At 35.0% G+C, this 19,303-nt stretch overlaps 1 protein-coding gene across 1 annotated transcript in view; it reads right to left on the bottom strand.

The window, feature by feature from the left end:
- Nucleotides 1–5,016, bottom strand: part of LOC148944929 (uncharacterized) — a 57,208-nt gene extending 52,192 nt beyond the window's left edge. The window contains exon 1 of the mRNA XM_089099318.1: nt 4,762–5,016. The gene's annotated coding sequence lies outside the window, so the exon portion shown is untranslated. The remainder of the gene's footprint in view (nt 1–4,761) is intronic.
- Between the last annotated feature and the right edge of the window lie 14,287 nt (nt 5,017–19,303).

Below are 19,303 nucleotides of genomic sequence, written 5' to 3'. Positions count from 1 at the left end.
TATTAAAAATATGGTAAAAAATCAGAATGTGATTGGGAAAGTTGTAAATGTTTATTCGACGTAAGGGACATCTGAAAACATGCAGTTTAAGTGGCACAGGTCACCATGAATGTTGCATTTTTAAATGCACACGAAGGAAGCTAGTTATTTAAAAAAAAAGTTATTTTATGGGAAATACCTCTGTTAAAATTATCAAAACTATAAAAACAGGAAATAATTAGAAATGCAACTAAACGAAAACAGGCTTTGCAATCCAATTGCACATGTTTGAGTTAAGTAATGGGGTCATATAAAATTTTCAAGCTATCCCATAATACTCCATTTATAATGAGATTTTTACAGCCTTTCTTTCACTATAGCCCTAGAAACAGGGTTGCCAATCGGTGAGATAAAAAATCACTAGATTGTTGAAAAAATTACTAAATCAGCACATAAATCACTAGATTATTGACCAGAAATCACTAGAATTATAATACCCTTCATCATTGTAAACAATAATTGTTTTGTTTCTTTACCATGTTCTATACAGACCCACCTACAGGAAGGGGGTAAAAGTACCCCTAGATATAGAATATACCTTTGGTTTGATGATTTTTTTTTCTTAGACGATAAATACCCTTGAAATTTTGAAAAGTGCCTTTTTGCATCTTTATGCGGAGAATGGAACAAATCCTTAATTCCTCCCTGTTCCCGAATTTCTACCCTTGGCTTATACTCCGATCACTGAAAATTGAAAATCTAAATATTTGCTTTTTTTTTCTTTGTCGATCCAAAACCCCAGTTTTCCCCCAAAAAACAAAGAAACTGTTTTGCTTTTTACTCTAGTTGAGCTAGTATAATTACTGGGATACCAACGATAATTTTGAAAATGACCTTTTTATAATTCCATGGAAAAAATGTGTCCCACTCTTCACAAATTTCGATAAGCATCGGTCTTATTGCGTCTTATTAATAAAGTGGCACTTGTTAATTATACGGAACACACCCAAGAAGTAAAGTTAAGCTAATCCTAATGAAATATGCCAAAATATGATGAAAATATAATACTTTACTTTATATAATAATATGATTTGGGCTCTATAGTTGCACATTAGGGAGGTGTGGGGGTAAAGTAACCTAACCTTACCCCTACCCCCTTAATGTGCCAATATATAGCCCAATTTATACAAGTCCAATCTATTCTGTTACCCGTTATCTGTCTTTGTGGCTATGAAACTGGTTTTCATAGATCGTATATTATCTTTAGCAAACTATCCCTAGAATACTTTCATCCCAAGACTTATCTTCAGGGGCTACATGGGTCAAGTTAAATCTAAAGGTATAGTTTTGGAACCCTCCAACTATGCTAAACAAAATGGCCACCTCAAATTTTTGATCGAACAATTTTTGGGAAGAAAAGCATGTGAGAGGGGGGGGGGGGGGCTAGTAGCCGTCCGATCTTTTTGGTCAAATGAGAGGGAAACAAGAAATTTTAATTTCCATTCAAATGAGCCCTCTTCCGATAATTTAGAACCGTTGTTTCGATATTGTCACCCAGGGAAAAAAAAGGAAATTATCACGCATCCATGATTTTTCTTCTGGCAAATAATACAAAATTCAACAATTTTGCAGATAAGGGCTTGAAACCTCAGGGTTCTCTCATACACCGAATCTAATGGTTTTTGTTTTATTAAAATTCTTTGACTTTTAGTGGGTGTTTCCTTCCTCTTTCAAAAATCAGGCAAATTTCCAAAGTTTTTTAGCCTTTTATGGGTAAAACTAAGCTTAATGAATCTTATATATTTGGAATCAACTTAATAAGCCGATGCTATATTGATTGATGTCAAAATTTCGTTTCAAGAATATCGGTTACTATTGAGCCTTGTAGCTCTATTCTTACTGTTCGTCACCGCAAACTGTTTGATAAATTAGCATACAAATCCAAAAAGTTAAAGAATATGACGTTATCTACATTTATTAGGTGTTTAAATTACAAATAAGAGAATTTGAAAATTATTGGAGTTTTGATTAAATATTAGAAGTAGAAATTAAAATCATTAGACCAATCCCTGAGTAGATAGCACCCCCCCCCTTACATCCAACCTGTGTGGTAAAGCTTTCTAATTTAGTTAATTATTAATTGAATAAAAATATATTAAGACGCAAAAACAAAGTTTCAAAATACCACTTTTTAAGATACAGATACAAATCGTGGAATGTCTGGGCTGGAGGGAACTTGCTCAATAACCAATTTTCTGGCTAAATGCGTCAATGTACCGGAAGGACGTGGTTAGTTTTTCATACATATACCCCGATTTTTGAGACTGAAGGCAGACCTTTTGACTAGCAGGGTGAACATCTGCCTGTTTATTTTCTCATTAGAAATACTTTGGGATTTTGTCAGATCATTGTACCTGTCTTTATCTTACTACATAACATTTTAGTTTTTGAGACTTGTGGTCTATTTAGGACAACCAGTCCCAACAGAATATTTATATATGCAATTACTATTCGCGAATGGAATAAAATAATCGGATTTTAGACAATATCTGTACGATTTACCGTTAGCCCCTCGAATATACCCAGTCGGTACGCCTCATTAGTTCGGTCATAGCCTAAGGCACGCTACTAAAGTTTAGTTACCTTAGGGCCATAGTTTATCTCCCCTATAAAGGGAGAATAAAGGCATCTACGATTACGCCCCCCAAATACCATAAAAATAACACTTTACAATAACTGGTGGACGTTGGAAAAACTGGGTCGAGGAGACTAAATAAGTTTGCAAAATACAAAAGAAAAAAAATCTAAATGACCGTATTAGAAGGGGAAAGTAAATGTACTTCGCTTTTAACGGCGCTCGAATTAGCAAAACTTAGAGCAGCTTTGCTCGAACTTTGGCAATTAGAAATAAATTTGTGTCCCCTCAAAGATTTGGGTACAATAGATATAATGGAAAAAAGGCTCGATCAAGAATTGTAAAATAGGAAAAAAATACAGTATCTAGTTTTTAGCGGGTAGAAGTAAGTGTATAACTAGTAGTTTTTTTAGTGTTAGTAATAAATGCAATGTAGTAGTGCCGTATATCACTAAATAATAATGTATTTGTACCGTGAATTAAAAGAATAAAATAAAAGATAATACGTAAAGAAAAAAAAATCTAGCTGGACCGCTGAAACGTTGATGGAAAATGAAGAATTTGAGGCAGCATGTTTGTAAATAGGATTCTGATTCTGTCTGACTACAGGTACAAGCTATAGCGTTATCTTTCAAGGATAAAATTGCTACAATTTAGTAAAGGAAGCACATAAAGTGTGGTCCGAACAGTTATAGGTTAGAAGCTGCCATTTCCGAGTGTTTTAGGAGTAGAGATGCTCCGAAAATATGGCATTTTACGACGTAATAAGCAATAGAATTACCTTTGTTAAAGCTAACAAATACTAGGTTAGTTATGTAGTTTCATAAGCAAAGGGAAGGAAAAGATATATAAATATATAATTAAATTACTTGAGGAAAGGGATGAAAAAAACGAGAAAAGTAACCTTATAAGTAAGAAAACAAATGTGGAAGCTTAGCAAAAGTCGCCGAAGGAAGCAAAAAAAGAGTTGTTACCCAGCTCTGATGGGAACTGTGCATAAGGCGAGAAATTCGGTGAAAGAAACTGTTAATCACAGAAAATGGAGGCATGGGAATAGGTCTTAAAAAGGGTCTCCTTTACCTACACAGATGACCTTCATCTAAATAATGGTGTTAGAAAAAGTTCAAATTCTGAATTAGCCGCACAAAATGCGTCCGAAGAAAGTTCTAATTTGAATTTTAAGCCATGGCTGCTTTCGAGCCATGTGGATGTAAAGCTACCAGTGTATGAAAACTGTTATGCTTGTTTACATAGAATATAAGCCACATTAGGACAAACAGAGAAGGCAATGCATCCTTTTGGGATAGCTAATATTGATAACTCTGGTCCTCTCTTACGGTTACTCAATGACGAATCGTCCTCAAGTCTAGTCTGATTATAAATCAGTAAAGTTTAGTCGAATATCATATAGAGTGTATATCAGATAAAACACGGTCTGATAGTAGAAATCAAATAGAGTGAAGCCACTAGTCTCTTATATTCAAATTAGCCTACAAGTAGATTGTATCCAGGAACTAAATAGAAATAATATTACGGAAACAATTACACAGGACGTTACAGTTTATATTACAATAATTAACGTTCAAATTCCTAATTTTATACGGGTTAATGTAAACTTAATAAACACCATATATTTAGAATCAGCATTAAAAGACAATTCTTTTTATATGTATATTTTAAAAAAAATTGGGGGTTGTTGAAATAAAAACGAAGGAGGTTAGTCTACTGAAATAGGGTCATTGGAAGCTAGCAAATTTGGAGTGAGCTCAATCACTGCTGGTCTCTCGTTGTTAAGTACAGGTTAAGTAAATCTACTGACCTTTGACTCTCTGAGGTGGCAACTCCAGTCGAATTTGGAAAACAAATTGTTTTAAAAGATATTTAAAAATAATATTAATAGGAAAAACAGCAAGAGTTTACATTAAGTGCACTACATGTATAAGCTAGCTGTAATCTTGTTATAATTAGTTATAGTCTAATATAATATTTTTTTTATTAATTACAAATGGTAAACAGAAAAAAAACAAATTCTAAAGAAGCGCTATAAAGGTTTAAGCAAAACTTAGAATAAGCTTAGAAAGCAAACAGAGTGCTAGTTAAAGGAAACGAAAAGCGATATAAAAATAAATTATAACCTAAAAACTTACCAGGAGGTAAAAGCCAAGGACAAAATCCATTAAAAATAAACCAAAAATTAAACCTCATCGTCACAAGCAAACCACAGTAGTTCAAGATAATAATTTTAACTCTAGCGATGTTTTGGATCTGAGAAAACGAACTGGAGAATCCTAGTTTAAACAATTGTTTTTCACCTGTGCCAACCCAAACACCCAAATCCCAATCCGTTGAACCCTAGCACAAACTAAACAGTATCCACTTTTTCTTTGAAAATAAAATATAGGTTTACACAACAAAACAAAACTCGCAGTAATGAAAACTGAACAGAAATTCATTCTTGTAATTCTCCCAGATTCAATCTTATCAATAAACCACAGATAAGGAGCACCGAATTCAAAGTTATTTAGCCTTGCAACGGAAGTATTGTCTCTCTTTCTTTGGCAAATAAAATAGTAATTAAAGCTGGGATAAAATTGGCAACCAGTATATCGTAAAAATTGCATTTTAAGGAAGAAATGAGAACTAGTAAATGCGGGGCAAAACTTAATTAAAAGTGTTCAAAAAAAAATTAGCTGAAAAACTACAGTACTTTTCTAACACAAAAACATTCGAAGAAAAAATTCAATAATTACAGGTTGAAAAACTTAGACAACCCGCCCCTCCCTCCCTCTTAAAAATATGGAGATAATGAATTTGACCATAGAAGGGCAATCAGCATAAAAACTTGTTAAGGGTTTTTTAAAAATACGTTAAACAAATAAATATAGGCTTAGGAAAGACATATTTTACTGAAAAAGCGCGAAAAGACTTGAAAAAAAACCCTTAGGCTCCATTGAAATAACGAAAAAAAAGAGGAAAAGGTTCAAATTGAAAATATAGAAAAACGAAATTAACAAGAAAAGAAACGGACGGGAATCAATTAGACTCTGTTAGACGGACTTATTGAACTTGCCGAATGAACTAGTATGAAAATTGTACAAACTAAGTGCAAATAAGAAGCATTAATACTACGGAGCCACCAAATACATTGGTTAACACGGGCCGAGATTAATAAAAATATTGGAGAAATGCTCAAAGTTGTCAAGAAAAGAAATTTGGCTCTCTTATCTGGAAGTCGTTTTCAGAAAAATGACTAACATGGCATGAAAAATTAAAAAAAAATCACATAATATCCATAAGGACTTAATTTGAAGTTGAAACCTAAGACAAGACCACTAAAAGTGGGGAAGTTAAAGTGAAAATAGTCATTGTCACTTGTATGTCAAAAACTGAATTACTGTGTGCCATGAAGGCCTGGTATTTTCTGCAGAAGGGTCACTTTTTCTGGAAAAAGAATAGCCAAAGATAAAATTGTGCCCACAAATTATTAAATAATTAATTATTGTGTGTGCAGGTTCATAATAGTCATTTAGCTGTAGCAATGAAAAGAGGACCTGGAAACGTTATAAGGAGCTACCAGAAGGCAGTCATGGTAAGCAAACCTTCAGAATAGGCAAAGTCATTTGATAATGACATAACAGGTATAAGGCGAACAGCAAAATTGTTTTTTAGCTTATCAGATATAAGCTGTAAATAAAGCCTTAAATCAAAAAGACATTAAAGCTGAAAAAAAGAAAGATTACAGACAAAAACGTTATAAAACTGTCTCAAGTACATAGAAATTCGAAAAGAATTGAAAAGCTTAAAAGTCTGAACAAACAAACAGGCTTATAAGCTAATGACAGTTAATAACACAAGTGGGTTCAAAATAGAACCAAAGTTTTAAAACAAAATGTATATAGTCGTATATGGGAAAAGTTATATGGTTGTAACAAATGTAATTGGAAAATATATACTCTTATAAATAAATTTCAAAAACATTTTATAAACAGTGAATTGTATTAAAAAATTTTTTTTTATAGAAATGTAAATAGAAAAGTTATGTTATATGAAATATTGCCAAGCCCTTATATAGAGGCTAATCACAGTTATCAGTTATAGTGCATAAATCTATTTGTTGGAGTTGCTTTTGTTTTGTAAATATTTTAATTAAAATTAGGACTTGTCATATAAAAGTCTTGACGGACTTAATTAAAACTTGTAAAAAGAACAAATATTGCAGTGATTAAATAAATTATTAAAGTACATAATTATTTGTTTTTAACAATTAAGTTATGTATCAACATAACTTTTGTTAATATATATATATACATATATATATATACTAAACTATCCATGTGAATATAGTGAATTAAATGTTGAGTATTTGTGTTTTTTTATGTTTATATCATTCAAGAAGTATCCTACATTAATACTTCATGAGCAATCAACAAAACAATAATTGGAATTAATTCCAATACTAGTCTATACCGTGTTTTGTTTTTAAAAATGCTTTAAGTTTTAACCAATAGTATAATAACATATCTAGTTTTGCGACTTAAATACTTGTGTAAGTTATTAAACAATGCTTGTATATATATATATTATATTTTTATTTTCTTTAAGTTTCAACTAGTGACTTCAAGCAATTTATAAATGTTTAACATCGAGTCAACGTATTAATAATTTTTATTGTGAAATAATCCGTTTAGTATTAAGTTTGAAAGAATAATCCAGCAAGAAACATAATGTTTCGATTTAAGTGGGTATTATTTTTGGAGTAATTAAAAGAGAGAAAAGTAATGAAAAGAATTAAACTTTACAAAATTGAGTTTTTCTTTCTACTATATATGTAAAATTTTATGTTTTATATGTATTCTAATGTGAATATTTATTTTAGATACAGCCTTAGCTATTTTTTTTGGAAACCAAATTTTTCGTAGTATCTTATCGGATCCATTTTTTTTTCAATCATATTTAGACACATTTTTGAAAAGTAACAAATTTTGAAGCCACTTCAAATATATCCTGATATTATCATCTCATACCATCAGAAACCAAACCATACTTGATCAACTGATATTTGGAAACTATAGCAGTAATACAGACTTTACTACAAGTTCATCAAAAGTGAAATAAAATCAGAACTTACTTTAGGCCTAGATATTGTGCTACATAGCCCAAATGGCTTATGTTAATATTATTTCAGACTTCGTTGTGTTAACATCGTAGTTTTTTGTCAGATATAACCTTGCTCAACCTGTGTAATGGCTTATGTTAATATTATTTCAGACTTCGTTGTGTTAACACCATAGTTTTTTGTCAGATATAACCTTGCTCAACCTGTGTAATTTCCCTGTGGACTTTCATTTTGGATTTATTTTTATGAGCGGATTACCATTTTGCTGGTTATTTCAAGGTGAAAACATCTAACTAAATTGAAGTAATTCAGTTGTCGGAGTTAATGAACAGATCAAATAAACACTTTTTGATATGGATTAAAGGTATTGCGTCCTACTAACCTAGTTTCAGAAAATTTATTTATATTTTGAATGTTGGATCAAGATTGTTTGGAATTTTGGATCAATAGCACTAAATTTTACAACGATCACTAATTGCATGACCAGATTGCAATTGCATGACCAGGTTGCAGATGCTTTTCGCTGTTCCACTCACTGTTTCTCGTTTTACGAACCTTCTTTGGTCTATGATATAAGTTTGCCCTGCACCCACTCCGTGATATGTCGAAACCAAAGAATTATTGTCCCAAGTGCTGACTGCTGGTAACCACAAATTCTGTCCAATGCATGTCAGGATGCGGCCGCTGGTACCACGCAGGCGTTAATAAATGTGCCCCAATCAGGCAAAAGGACCGTTCTGGGGTATGGTTATGCGTGGACTGTCATGCAAAAAATTCCCGTGACTCTGAGGTCAAAAGCATCTCAACCCCCCCAAAATCCTAGTGCGAAGAGACCTGTAAGAGGAAGCGAAATCAACACCTCTTCACTACAAATTACTACGGGACCTAAAAAAAACTCCAAGCTATTGAAAGGGACTAAGCCGTCTGCGGTAAGTGTAGACATTCTTAACTATGAATCCGAAACAATCCGTCTAAGTGACAAAATTCAGACCATGGAAGCAAGTTTATCGGCATCTCAAGCAGAAAATCTAGAATCCGGAGAAGGCATTCAACGTTTCTGTCAGAAATGGAAGAAAATACCAATCAAATTAAAGTGTTGACAGGTTATTTGGAGGTTAAAGACTTTCTTATAGCCCAGGTGAAACAAGAACTCTAGGAGGCTATCGAAACCCGCCCTCGTGACCCTTCGCAGACTTCCCGGGACCAAGTTACCATGTCAACGCAAACAGACAATAATATCGCTGCTGCTAACCGTAATTCGCCCACTGATAATGAAGTGCAAAACACTATATCTAGCCCTAGCGTAACCCACGACTGTGTGATCTTAGCAGACGAAATGAATCCTAGTGATACGTCATCAGCTAGTGCCAGTGCACCCATTCCGACTCTCGCATAGAAAAGTGACGTAAGAAAATACGACGGTAATATGGACAGTGCCGCTCGTAAATACAACACGCTTTGCCGGTTCTTTGAACGAGGGTTTTGTAGACGGAAGAAAAAGTGTCGGTTTTTACATATATGCTTAAGTTTTAGGTCAAGATGTTGCAACAAAAATGATTGTGTTTTTGACCAAGTGGATTTGTGTAGTGTTTCAACTTGTACTGACAGAGAATGCGTTTTCGCTCATGTCACTCCTGACTTTTGGAAAATAAGAGGGCATGTGCCAACGAGCACGCCATTATCGATCCCTGATAGTCGCGCTAGCCAGTGTCAGTGTCAACCTTGGGAATATCAGGCAAAAAACAGTTTCGAATCTGCCAAGCTTTCTATCACCAGAATTCAGTCCCCAAAGCCCCCCACCCGGAAAACCCCTACTTTATTATCCCCGTTTAGTTTTTCTCCCCCTCCCATACGCACTTCTCCGCCTCTTCCCACCATGCCTAGGCATAACCATTTTCGAAATTTTCAGATAGAAGGCAGAACGATCCACGCGTAAAAGCTCCATGCAGAGTTTCCAAAACTTCAAATAGTGAAAGAACGGTAATATATGTTCTGCTACTTTGTCACCGTTTCCGTTTCGTAACCATTTTGCAGCCCTTCATGATGAATCATATGGCCTAGTTAATGAATTAGATGAGCCTGAAGTTTCTCCCCAGCCTAAACTAACTTTCCCAAAACACACAAAAGTAAAAAACATAAAGTTGTTGAAAAAGAAGTCCCTCAATCACATTTTCATTTCCCTTCTTTTTTAACTTTAAATGCGGTAAGTCTCAACGTTGATAAAATGGGAGAACTTGAGGGTTATCTTCAAGTAGCCGGAGCTGATATTACTACAGTTACAGAAGTACATAAACAAATTGGCGGCGCGGCTTCTGCACATTCCCCATATTGGTGACGATGATGAAATGATTTGGGTTTCTACCAAAAAAGCTTCTACCAAAAAAGTCATTGTCATTGATTGGGTTTGAATTGATTTTGATTGATTTGGTTGATTTGGATTGATTTGGATTGAAATGATTTGGGTTTCTACCAAAAAAGCTTCTACCAAAAAAGTCATTGGGATTCTACCAAAAAAGCTTCCGAGATCTGTAACTGGTATTTTTATTGGAGTGTTTTATTGCTCACCTAATATTGCATCTTTCCAAACAAAGGTCTGTGCTGAAAAGTTAGATTTGTGTGTTGATATTATTACTTCTAAGTACCCAAATGTTGTAATTTGCGTTACTGGTGATAAGAACGATCTAAGAATGGAAATTTTCCTAAGAAGTCAACGACTCAAGCAAATAGTAAAGTTTCCTACTGCTAAAGGTAATACCAAATTCGACGTAATTTGCACAAATTTGTCAGAATATTGTAATGAACCTCAAGACCTACCTCTCCTTGGTGGTAGCTACCAAATTTTAATTCATAACGTGAAGACTAAAGCTTCCAGTTCAAATATGACAGTAAATCTTCTATTTCAACTATTTCATTTTTAAATTCTTCTGAACCAAATTATCTACCAACTATCTCCAATTCTCTTAATGTCAGGAAGATTAATTCTTGGGAGTTATTATTACCAGTGATTTGAAATGGGAAGTAAACACATCTAGTCTATAAAAAATCGGTAATGCTGGGCTGTAGGTGCTCAAGCTTATGTCGAAACATGGCGCCCCTCTAGATCACCTCCGAATATTTACTTCTTTTTTCACACAGTTCTGGGATATGCAGGTCTTGTATGGCATTTCGGACTGATGGCTGAGCAAAGTGCCAGGCTCGAAAGAGTTCAGAAAAGAGCTCTAATGATAGTATTGAAGCAGACAGAAATGTCGTATGAAGAGCTGCTGACAAAGTTTAGACTGTAAACTCTGAAAAAAAGAAGAGAGGAACTCTGCATGTACTTCGGAAGAAAACCTCTGATCCACCCAATCCACAAAAACCTTTCACCCCTCAATCCACAACAAAATGACTCCCGTGCAGGGTTTCAGTGCCTGTTGGGAAACCTTAGCCGGTATGCTGTGCCCATCAGCGGTTAGCGAAAAGTTTTATATCTTGTTTTATAAAATGAAAATCAAGAGGATTGATTAGTGTTTTTTTTATGTATTTGCTTTTTAATGTGACTATACCGAAGAAATTTGGCAGTGCCGTGAAAATTTTGGTGAAAATAAAAGTTTATCTATCTATCTATCTTTCTATCCAATTTTCATCCGCATTTCAGAGCGCCCATGCTTCAGAGCCATATTTGACCACTGTCATCACTGTAGCTTCTAATATTCTAATCTTGGCTTGTGTAACGGGGTCAAAATCCAAGAAGTAGAAACCCCTTCATTAAGTTATTAATTGAGACAATATTTTCTAATAGAACGCTAAGTTTAAGGACACGGGATTCGCGTCGTGCAATCTGCTTAATTAAGAGGCATCTAAAAGTTATAAATTATGATCAATTTTAATACAAAACTTTCGTTGACAGAAAGAATTCTGAGGCTTAAGTTTTATAGCCATATTTCTTATAGTTAAAATGCAAATTCTTGATCTGAATAAAATTTGCGGCCTCAATATCCCAGGTGCGAGAGAATGATATCCTTAAGTATTGAACAACATTCGCAGGTGCAAACAGATTAGCCAATGGCGAAACAGTGTTTCACCAATAAAAAAAAAATACGAAGTAGAATAAACAATTGTAGACCAGACTTCTGTTCGACAGGAAAAATTAATAAATGTCAATATCGTAGCTATAAATTATGCAAAGTAGGATATAAACAATGTAATACAAAAACTTTGTTTTACAGTAAAAATTCTGAAATGTCAATCTTACAACCATTAATCACGTTAAATTTAAAATAGCCAATTGGTATATTCCTTGTACAATAGGAATATAGGACATACTGTCTGAACCAATAGACCCAATGTAATATACTTTTCAGCAACGCCTGAATGTAACCTCTGGCAAAATTGGAGAGTATAGTTCGCATAACTTAACAATTTTGCGCTAGTCTACAATCAGTCTAGAATGAGTCTTAGAGTAGACTCTTGGAGTAGAGTTTGACAGCAGTCTAATGTGAGTGAACCTATGATCTAGCTATTAACATTTGACAATTTGAGATCACTAGTAAACCTATGTTGCGCTACATATGCCTCAGTGTATAATCTTGTCAAAGTGTCATAACAGTGAATTGAAGTGCAGATTATTTTGATATTCCCGAATCAACTTTGTATTACAAATGTGAGTAAAAAGAAACGCATAACTTTCTTAATTTTGTCTCTTCATGTTAGTATTTCTCAAGATAATTAGTCCTTGTGGCTCCAACCGCTCTCTAGGGAACCTGAATTCAAGTAGTCTGATTTCGACTCAGTATGGCCATTAATATAGGCTCCCCACTAGAACCGCTGTTTTAATCCCCCATCACACGAGTTGTCCCCCTCAAACTATGGTGGAAAATATACGAAAAGAAATATACCCCCCCCCATTAGAATTGGCGCGGCACTGTTTAAGGGAGCAAAACACAAGGACAAAATTTTCCACCTAGAAAAGGTTATTGAGAAATACTACGCATAGAGAAAGTGCAAAATGTTGTTAGGCCGAAGTCCCCTGAAGATAGTAACAAAAAAAAGTATACTGCCTAAGAAAAAAAAATACACACATATATATAGAATCCCCTCATAAGATAAGCAAAATTTGAAAGTGTCAAATTTGAGTTATATAAAAAAAACCTCAGTTCCGAATTTTAATTATTTTTGATAATACTAGCCATCATGTCGTTAGATCCAAACGAACAATTGCTAAAACAAAAACTTATTGCCAAAACAGTGGAAATTTCAAAATCCCTCCCCTCATATAACGGAGACTCACACGTAGCTGAATTTAGTATCCAATTAAATCAATTTTTAGAAGTAACTCAAACGGACTTAAAGTTATTAGTTGGCATGTTGTTAATAATACTAAAAGGGCAAGCGTTAACATTTTTAAAATAAATAGAGAACGCCATAGGAGAAAATAACAACCTTCCAATAAACTCAATGGAAAAATTTTTAAAAGCATTCCGAGAAAGATTTGTTGAAACCAGTTCAACCCACAAATTAAAGCACGGAACAGTATGTTTTGACGAAACACAAAATGTTAGGGAATATCTGCATAAAGTAATGGTAGGCCTATCTATAGAGGCAAAATATGGGAAAGAATCTAGTAGCTTGTATGATAAAAATTTGCTAAACGCTTTCTCACAAGGATTGAGCCCCAAACTTTACAGAATGTTAATATAAAAAAACATTCAAACATTAGAGCTAGCAGTTCAGGCAGTAGAGAGAATGGTTGAAATTGACACGATTGTGGCAAATCACAATAAATCAAGAATAAATAATGTAGGAGAATCAACTCCGGGACGCTCACGACAAATTTCACCCTCATTTTTTTCAAGAGACAATTCGCCAAAACCGAACCAAAATAGATCCTCAACCCCTACCTGGCAAACAACCGTGCGTTTCGTACCCACGAACACTACAAACTACGTAAATAATCCCCCAATTATATGCTATGCATGTAATAAACAAGGGCATATTGCCAGGGAATGCCGTACTACAATTAACTATACACAAGCAACCCCTAGTTTTAATAACCGTTTGTTCGGGAGAACATACTTAAATGCCAATGGGTCAGGAAGTTATAGGAGTAACCCCCCACGCTTCCCATGGTTCCGCAACCCCTACCAGCAGGGATTGGAATGCGCAAATCCTCCCCCTAATAGACAAAATAATAATCGGTTCCCCAACCCAAATACGCGGCAAAACATGTACCAATTCAATTCACGGACAGTGTATCCTACTAGATTTAGCAGGAATACGAATGATGACAGAAGATATTTTTTCCCGACGGGTAGAAATTTTTCGTCAATGCGAAATGAACAAATGCCGCGAGCCGTCGGCACAAGAAATTCCAACCCGCGTAATAATACGTGGCAACCAAGACAATCAAATGTCAATCAAATTGCTAGGGATGTTCCTACCAAACCCCAATGTCAGTCACTAACCTACCAAATTAATGCACAGGGAAACGAATCAGGCCCCCAAGAAAACTAACCGGGACCCTGGAGGCCAGTATTTTTTATAGGTCCCTTCCAGTAGTTGTACCTTCTTTAAGTGATAATAATGATATATTACCTATATTAAATTATTTTGGTGTTGCAAGTATTTACTTCAAAGCGCTATTAGATTCCGATGCACCGAATTGCATAATAAACTCCAACGCATTTAATAGATTACCGGTATATATCAAGCGACGGAAAAATTTTAATATCCCCAATTTAACTAGCGTCACAGGGCATAGGCTGGAAGCAATAGGCTCAATACGCTTAGATGTGACAAAAGATAATAGAATATTTCCTACCAACTTCATAATATGCAAGAATTTCCCATATATGAAGCTATAATCGATGCTAATTTTTTAAAATCTAATAAAGTGTTATTAGATATAGCAAATCACAGACTCGTATATCCATCCGATCCTATTCTCCGACGTGTAGAGCAAGGGGAAGCAAAAGTGAATAGAATAGAGTCTTTTGTACCCATTTCTCGCCCTGTAGGAGAAACTCAAGAAGCAAATGGATCGAGTCAATAAAAACAAACATAGGGAAAATGCAGGAGTATAGGCAAACAGAAATTAAGGAAATAGCAGAATTATGGAACGAGATAATAAATCCCAATACCGTCCCCTTACAACCAACCCCACTAGCGGAATATTTGACGTAACAAAGCACCAATCTTAACTTAATAGGAAATAAATCGGAAGAAAAATATTTTGGATTCGCAGTGCGCAAGACAAAGATTCCCCCCAAAATAATGCAAAGAGTTCAAATCTCACAAATGGTCACCCCCATAAATGACAACTCTTAAATTTGGTTTGCATCCCCGTGTGGAGAAATCCCCAAAAATCTGTTTTGTGAAGAACAGTTCATTTTATATGAAAAAAGAGAAGGTTTCATTTGGTTGACAAATACCAACGAAAATGATACAATTACATTAAAAAAAGGAACATGTCTCGTTGAAATACAAATTATTTCTGAGCGCGAGCTAGACGAGTGGAAAAAATCCAAAAGGAGCTTAGTTAATACTATTGGTGTTAGTAATCCAAGGAATAGGTACCCAATAACAAGATCCCAATTTTTTGAAAAATTTAAATTAGATCATATCCGAGATACAGAATTAAGAGAAAAATTATGCAAGTTACTCTGGAACTTTAGAGATATATTTTCCACGTGTGAAGAGGACATTGGATTGATACCGTTCTATGAACATTCTATCTAAACTACAGGATTGCCTGTAGCAAAACAACCCTATCGTATCCCTTATCCCTACAAAAATTGGTTACAAAATAAAATCCGTGAATTAGAGAGAAATAATATCATACGCCCAAGTATAAGCCCATATTCAGCCCCTGTTATACTAGTACGAAAAAAGAACAAGGACCTTAGGCTCGTAGTGGACTATAGGGCCCTAAACAAGCAAGTAGTTAGCGACAAGTTTCCCCTGCCCCGAATCAACGAAATCCTAGACTATCTCAAACAAAAATAAATTTCTCACATCTCTCGACCTATCACAAGGTTATCATCACGTCAAGATAGCAGATAATGAAGTTTATAATACGGCATTTTCTACAACTGAGTGTGGGTCTTATGACTATTTAAGAGTACGCTTCGGATTAAAACTTGTTCAAATGCACTATGTAGACTTTTGTTACATTTATTACAAGGCGTAGAGAACATTATTCATTTTTTGGATGACGTAATTTGCATAGGAGAAAACCCAGAGGATAATTTAGCCACGCTAGCCAAAGTTTTTGAAAAATTCAGGGAAGGTAATCTGAAATGTAGACCTGAAAAAGTGAGTTAACTTCAACCTAAAATAAAATTTTTGGGAATGATAGTGACCCAAGGTCAGATATCACCAGACCCTGACAAGATAAAATGCGTAGAAAATCTCAAACCCCCAAAAACTATAAAACAATTGTGAGCAATTCTTGGTTTGACTAGTTATTTTAGAAAATTCATACGTAACTACGCCCAAATTGCCAAACCCCTAACGGACTTAACTAAAGGGATCCCCTAAAATATTACCTGGTCGCAGGAAGCTCAAACTTCCTTAGACACTCAAGAAAGCGCTTACTTCTGAACCAGTATTGTCGCTACCTGATTTTCAAAAAGGATAATTTGTAGTCACCACTGACGCCTCGGCTCTGGGCATCGGTGGAATTCTTTCCCAGTTAATCCCCATAGAAGACTACTCCGACCCCCTACCGAAAACCCCCAAGTATATAGAGAAAATCATATGCTATTCAAGTAGAACTTTATCGAAAGGCGAAAGCAGTTACTCTGCAACCCAATTGGAACCACTTTCTATAATTTACCACTTAGACAAATTTAGACATTTAGTGGGTCGAAAATTTAAGCTGCGTTCGGACCATAAGAGCTTACAGTACCTGAGCACATTCAAAAATCCATCGAGAGTTTTAGCTAGATGGATAATGAAAATCCAAGATCTGGATTACGAATTTGAACATTTGACCTGTAAACAAAATGTTCCTCGTGATTACTTGTGTAGATTCCCAGAAAATAACTTCTCAGATAATGAAAACAAAGAAATAGATACCATCAATCCTAGTAAACGAAAACGCAAGAAAAATAAACCAAAAATTCAAATCGAAGAAAACCAGATTAATGATTGCCCCTTATCGCTGGCAAACATTAAAAGAAACCAAATTAAGGATGAAATTTGTTCGACTCTCATTGATTATTCTGTTAATCCTGATAATCTGCCCGATAAGTTCAAAGCCCTAACAAGGGAAGTTGATAATTTTTATTATGATTTAGACAAGGAAGTCCTTTCCAGGATAGTAACAGGCGATACGAATAGAAATCAAACCTTAATAATTCCAGTATTACCCCAAAACTTAATAATACCTGCCTTTGAATACTTTCATTCGGATATAGGTGGACACTTAGGAATAACTAAAACCTTTCACAAGTTAAAACAATATTTTTATGTACCGTCGGCGTTAACAAAACTTAAGGATTTTATAAGTACATGTGAAGCGTGTAACTTAAGAAAAAGTCTCCAAACTTATCCTAACCCACCAATGGGAAGAGTCCCAGTAGCGAGATTTCCTTTCGACATTGTTTCATTTGATTTATATGGAACCAGTGGAGGCTTACCTGTTTCCAACAGAAGCCACACATGCATTCTTTCAGTTATTGACCACTTTTCCGGATTAGCGAAAATATTTTTAAAATCTGGCATTCCTAACAAGGTTATAAGCGATAATAGAAGTAATTTTGTTTCTAAGGTAACAAAAGATTTAATGAGTTTTCTTAATATAGAGAAATTGGTGACATCCCCCTATCATCCGCAAGCTAAAGGGAAAATCGAAAACAGGCATAAAACATTTTCCAATGTCAAGCATTTATACGAAAGATAACAGAAACGACTGGGATCAAGTCCTACCTTACTTAACCAATGTAATCAATACTGCAAATTAAGAAACAACTAAAGAAAGTCCCTTTTATTTATTATTCGGGCGAGATTTCAAAATACCGTATCTGGAAGTTATAGAATCCAGAAAGTATTACAATAATACAGAGGATTACAATCAAGAGTTTGTAAATAAGATGAGGAAAACCTATTAGATAGTTAGACAAGAATTAGAAAAAGGTAAAATAAACCAAGAGTTAAGAAACAACCCCAAAGTCAAGGGGAACATAAATTATAAGATAGGAGACTGTGTCTACCTAAAAAATGAGGCAAAGGTGGAAGGCAAAAAACTTTCCAATAAATATTCTGGACCTTACAGAATAATAAAAAAATACGACAATGATTTTACTTTTAAAATGATAAACCCTGAAAACGGAAGAACATATAAGACACATGTTAGCAGTATAAAAAGGGCCAAGTTCCCGGACAGATTGGCACCGAGACCCTACCGATTCGTCAAACGCGGAAAACGAATTCCCCAACTCAAGGCTAGCCGAGTTAAAACCTTTCAATTTTAAACAAGATTATTTCGAAAATGACAGTGACGAGAAAAATTTGGAAGAATTCTTAGCTATGAATAATCTAGTTGTCCCCAAAGGGAAATCTTTAATACCAGTTGGAATAAAACACCAAAAGGTCCAAAAAGTTCATCGTCAGAAATCTCAGAAGAGTTAGACTATACGCTGTCCCCAAAAACCAAATTTTTCCCGATAGAATTTCTACCCCTTGCCCCCCCAAAAGATTTCCAGATGATATGGTATCACCAGCAACCCCAATAGAGAGGCCCTTATCGTTACAGGATGAATTAAAAAGAGCTATGGAAACCCCTGGTGTAAAAATAAAGAAAACTCCACCTAAGGAAACAAACAAGAAAAATTTGAGAGAAGCCATGGACATAGTTAATTATCCTATAAAAACAAGGCAAAGTACCTTGCCTTGGACCCAGGAATCCCCAGAATACGAAAATATAGGACAATATCATCACACAACGGTATCCAAAGTTAAGCCCAAGGAATCATCCTCCTGGAGACAGACCATGTTACAAGAAAATACCCCACCCCCCGAAGATATGGCGTTCAAACAATGGAGATACTCTCCACAAACATTTGACTCCTCCCAGAGTTCTCAAAAATCTTTTAATTCCCCCGAAACTAGAATTCAGCAAGAGGAAATGGAAAACAAACCTTCTCCTTTCAGAGGAGACGAAATATATGAAGCAAGGGCAGGTGATACTCCAAAATCGCAAAGGACCCCCCGGGAAGCCCTAATGATGAATCTTCAGGGAACAGTTCTACTGAATCGGACGATGAATCAGTTGCAGATGAACCCCAAGATGCACAGAAACAAAACCCGACCTCGGCTACGGTCCACGCGAAAAAGTCTAAGTTAAAAGGTCAAAAACACCTATTGAAGTACAAGAAGTTTGACCTAATCTCTATGGGAAATTCTAAAAAGAATAAAACGCAAGAAAGCGAAGGGGAAGTTACCACAAAATCCGGTAGAGTGATTAAGAAACCAGATAAGTGGAAGAACGTCTAGAGATCAAGTACCCAAAAACTCATAAAATAATGTTAAGACGAAATGAGTAGGTTGAATAAGCAAAAAAAGGAAACCTTAAAACAGATGTGTTTGGGTAC

The sequence above is a fragment of the Artemia sp. Qi Xiang Cuo genome, chromosome 13, assembly GCF_049724085.1.
Source record: "Artemia sp. Qi Xiang Cuo chromosome 13, ASM4972408v1, whole genome shotgun sequence".
In the NCBI taxonomy this organism is placed as follows: Eukaryota; Metazoa; Arthropoda; class Branchiopoda; order Anostraca; family Artemiidae; genus Artemia; species Artemia sp. Qi Xiang Cuo.
Note: the sequence above shows the minus strand (reverse complement) of the source record. Positions and strands in the feature narration are given on the sequence as shown.